The 4995-nt window shown below is 48.8% G+C and overlaps 1 non-coding gene across 1 annotated transcript; it reads left to right on the forward strand.

Annotated features, from left to right (window-relative positions):
- Positions 1 to 1777: 1777 nt before the first annotated feature.
- On the forward strand, positions 1778 to 1850 carry TRNAM-CAU. The gene has a single exon. It is a non-coding gene; the product is annotated as a tRNA-Met (tRNA).
- Positions 1851 to 4995: the final 3145 nt, after the last annotated feature.

A 4995-nucleotide genomic window follows, 5' to 3' on the forward strand; every position in this document is an offset into this window, starting at 1 on the left:
AATTGTGGACATTCTTCTCTGATTTTATACCAAACTTCACAGGTGGCACCTTCTTTAGGATTGGTTGTAATGTGAAATCTGAAGCCTTATCACTAACTTTGAATGGATCTTTTACCCATGTGTGATTTGGTAATAAGTTGGTCATATTGGTCCGTGAAGGTATTCAGCTTTCCCAAATGTTGAAACATTTCAGTACATAATATCAAACAAACAGAAAAGAACATGCATTAATACCATCACCAATCTCATCAGAAATGTCTCTAAGTATTAGGAAGCTGCAAGTTCATGAAGTTTCCTAACTGCTAATTTTCACCTGAAAGCTAATAATTCGTCATTGCAAACAAATCCTCTCAATTATTTTTCTTTGAATTATTATTTTTTACAGACTGATTTCTTTGATTTTTGAGAAAATGTCAGAATATATCATAGTTTTGTCTACTATTTATTCTTTCAAATAAAAATGATTATCCATGAAAACAAAACATCTAGATCAGTTTGCAAGTCAAAAGTCACCCAAACACTTTTCTTAGACAATCTTCTTATTCTTATACACAGCTGAAGTGCTTTTTCTGCACTTACCATTTATTCACATGGATTATTAAAAAGATGTGTACTTAAGGGTAAGAGCTAATAAAGTAATTTTTTTTTTACTGCTTCATCAAGGATATTAAGTAAACCAATCCCCACCCCCCAGAGTGACTGCTATGGACACAATGAGGGCAGGGATCTCTTGATAAACTGCCTTGATCCATAGGAAGCACCAGCAATTTTACCTACTGTTTTTGCACCATCAGCTTTTTTCATAACAAATAAAGCCTTGATATTATTATGAAAATATTGTTGGCCTCATATACCTTGAAAGTGTCTCAGGACCTCCATGGATCTGTTCACCACACTTTGAGAACTGATGATCTAAAGTATCTGTGGGGACTTGAGGGACAAAGGGCCAAGCTTGCCTTGGAAGTTTTGAACCCAGTTGCCAAGCATATGGCAGGTTGTGAATTAATGTTTGTTGAATGGACTAGAGAATCCATAATTGTATAAATATTTGCTTACTTGAATGAATGCGGTGATGTGGAGAAGAATGGTGGAGAGAATATGATCTAGAGTGGAGAAGGCATGCTTTTTGGAATCAGAATGCTTCCAAGGTCTGGCTTTACCACTGGGTAGCTGTGGGTTTAATTCTGTGGAGCCTCAGTTTTATCAGTAAAATGGGGATAATGATATATAGATTTATGGCAAAAAATTAAATTGGACTAAATGAAATTATGTGTATAAGTTTTTTAATAGGTACAATCTGCCCCCCAACATGGGGCTTGAACTCACAAGCTCATAATTAAGAGCCACACACCCTCCCCACTGAACCAGCCAGGCTTTTTTGTACAACTGAAGTCTTTAAAAGCATATTTGGTTGTATAGAAATGCAGAAAATATGGAGAGTTATAAAATCAGTTTGTGATATTTCAAGGAGACTATCTCAGGAGACATAGGTGGAAATGTAGATTTAAACTGACTGGTAGGTATAGGCTATGGACATGTTGGGGAGATATTCATTCAACTATTTACTGAGTCTGTTACTCCAACAGAGGAGGCTGCGGACAGTAAAAAAATAAAAATAAAAATAAATCGATATCTCTGAGGGAAAGACGATCCAGATCAACAAGGAATAAGAGAGAAAATACTGGCCAAAGGTCAAGCACAATTGTTCAGTGGGTACATCCTGGTTTCCAGAAATCAGATGATTCCTTTAAAGTCTAACCAGGAGGCAGCTTCCACCGCCTTCTTAGCGCAGTGGGCAGCGCGTCAGTCTCATAATCTGAAGGTCCTGAGTTCGAGCCTCAGAGAGGGCAGGCGTTTTTGTCTAGAAGCTTGTTCACTGCAGGTGACAACCGCAACTCCTTTTAGACTAAGGAGCATCCTGGGAGAGATGCGCCGATTGGCGGCAGGGATGCAGTTTCCTCCGGTCCTAAATCAAGAAGCGGACGGCACGAGAGATGCAGAGCTTTCCCTCAGCAGGCGGCGGGGTCCTCATCCCACCTCCGGGGAGCAGCCGGGGAAGCTGGGCGGCGACCGGGGCGCGACAACCATGTGCGGGGGCCGCGGGGGGGCGCGGGGCGGGGCGGCGGGGGCGTGGGGCGGGGCCGCGGGAGGGGCGCGGGGCGGGGCCGCGGGCGCTGCGCTCCGCCCACTTCGCCGCGGGCGCCACCCTCGCGCGCGGGAGCCGGGGCCCGAGCTGCATCTCCGCGCACAGGTGCACCACCTGGGCCTGCTTTTCATATTATGCGCACATAGAAGACAGGGGAATATTGGGCATCTTTGAAGCGTAGTAAATTGGCTCTTTATACTCTTTATACCCTTTTTTCCCGTTTGGCTCCACTCGTGGCAGGGCTGACGATGTCCCGACCCACATTCCAACCGACTGCGTGTGGACGGTGAGGGGACACAGGGAGGAGAGGTGGGGTCCCCACGCGGGCGGAGGTGCTCGGAGAGGAAGGAGGTCGGTGTCAGGCGGGCCCCCCCCCCCCCCCCGTTACAAGCAGCCTTGAGAAGTGAATTGTAGTGGTGACAGCCCCTCTCCGCTAACCGGACCTGGGACTTGCGTGGGGGTTGAACCTGGGGAAAAAGGAAGGCCAATGACGGGGACCGAGAGAAGCTAGACTGTTTATAACCCGCGGGAGCCGGGCCTCCAGACAGACCCCGGCTTGCGGAGGGGATTGCAAGGTGCCGGAGAGTCAGCAAAGGAAGGTTAGGACCCCCAGTGGAATTTGTGGAAACTGAATTCACGCAGGAAGGAAGGAAGTGCTGGGAAGTCTGTCGTTAACGGAGTGTTGCCCCACTGCCTGGGACCCCATCCCCACCGGCCCGGCCTCCCGTTTCAACTGTAACGCCGAGCAGTAGCTTCAGAAACCCTTCAAAATCAAAGAAGGAGACAAAGGGGCCGTTGTCTGTGCCGTACCCAGAACCCAGATCGCTTCCCCCCTTGTGTTTTAGAGGCTCTGGGAGATGGAAACACATATGCGAAAGCTTCCCAGCAGAAAAGCAATTCCACCCCATCCTTTCTCAGAGGTCCAGTCGGGGGAAGGGACTCACTCAGAGTGGGCAGTGGAACAGTCCCTGCCTTCGTGCTCTTTCTCACAGCCTTTTCAGGTTTTCAACATGAGCCCAAGCCCCAAGACTTCTGAGGGTGATGCTGGGGGCCTTAGGAGGTCCTGAGAAAGGGATCACGGTGGATAATAAGAAATGATCGTGTCTTTCAGATCCACAGATGCCGTGCCCCCTTGACTTTTAAGGCCACCCAGGTAGACTGAGGACGGAATGACCACCCAACATCCCAGACAGTGCCCTGGGCGAGAGCATGAGCTCTGTTGTCCCCACCACGGGGCACAGTTGCCAGGTTCGTGGAAGGGAGCATGTCCCATCTGGGGAAGACCGTGTCGGGAACTGCCTGATGAGTTAATACAGGGATCCCAGAATCTCCTTTCTCATTTTTCAAAGTTATGATGATCAACTGAGTGTTGTGGCTGAAACCGTGGCTGTTTGGGAGGTGGCTTTGGGGTAGGCCATTCCAGGCTCTGTGTTTGCACATCTGTTCCCAGTGTGTCTAGTCCACGTGCAAGTGGAAAGACCAGGAATACGGGGGGAAATGATCATTTATATGCAACTTAAGATAAGCCCCCCCCTTTTTTTAGTTTAAAATGGCAGTTAAACATTCTGTCCTTTAGACATAAAAAGGAGTGTGTTGGGTTTTTTTGTTGTTGGTTTCTTTTTTTAAGTTGCTGAACAAAATAACTGGTAGAAAGAAATCAAGGTTCAGCTTTAATTTTTGCTGCTACAGGATCCATCTGGAAACAGATGGGGACCATGCAGAGTCTGGAGACGGTCAAGTAGGTTCCTGCTTCTCACTCTGACCCCCCTCCTCCCCCACTGTTGGTGCCTAGTGCTTCACACTGTCCCTGGTCCGTCTCCTCCATGGCCAGGTGGTCAGCTCCCGTGGAGCAGCAGTGGGCTTGCCCTTGAGATTGGGGGGGGGGGGCGGGGGGGGGGCTGCACACCCCTCCCTTGGCTCAGTTCTCTCAGTCACAGGACAGATTCCAATTCTGACTTTCACTTCATATTCCTGGCAACTACAGAGACCTAATCCCACAAATTCCATACTGAATGAATAAATACGTTATTTAGGTGACTCAAATAAAAGAGTGGCTAACTGGGCTTTGGTGACTGGGACAGCCTCACAGAGACCCGATCTAGGGCCTGGTACATCTGCAGGCCGTCCCTGTCCAGGGGCTGAGACTGGGAGGAGAGGCGAGCGCAGCAGCCCTGGAGTGACTGGCCGCTGTCAGATGACCCGCTGGTCTGTTTTGCAGACGCAGGCAGACCAGCAGGGCTAAAGCCCCCCTGGTGACAGTTCAGGGTCTGCAGGGGGTCACACGGGCTGCGCTCTGTTACCTCCCTTCATCCCTCCACCCCAGCAGGCCCTGTTTGATCTTTCCACACAGAGGGCCTGAGCAGCAGGGGAAATAAATGCTAGGGTTGAGGTTTCTGCCTCCTGAACTTCTCTACTCCTGTGGGCATTTGGCGGAGTAGCTGAGGGTCCGCTGTCTCGCCCTCAGGTCGCCATGGGAGCCAGTGAGGCTGCCTGCCTCAGATTTCCCCCTGCCCTGCCCTCCTCCCAACCCCAGCCCTGTCTGATCCCTGCTGTCAGCCTTGGGCAGGCAAAAGTGAGAAGGGCCATTAGTGAGATTAGGGATAAAGAATGTAAGGAGCCCAGGGTGCCTGGGTGGCTGAGTTAGTTAGTTCCTGATTCTTGATCTCAGGGTTGTGAGTTCAAACCCTGCGTTGGGCTCCATGCTGCTTAGAAAAAAGAATACAGTGAGCTCATTTTTGCTTTTCTTTTTTTCCTTTTGAAAAACAGAGTCATACAGAGATGACTTGGGCAAGTTACTTTACTTTTAAATTTTATATATTTTTTGAATAGGTAACAAATTAACACCGTTC

This window comes from Phoca vitulina, unplaced genomic scaffold (genome assembly GCF_004348235.1).
Source record: "Phoca vitulina isolate PV1807 unplaced genomic scaffold, GSC_HSeal_1.0 scaffold143, whole genome shotgun sequence".
Lineage (NCBI taxonomy): Eukaryota > Metazoa > Chordata > Mammalia > Carnivora > Phocidae > Phoca > Phoca vitulina.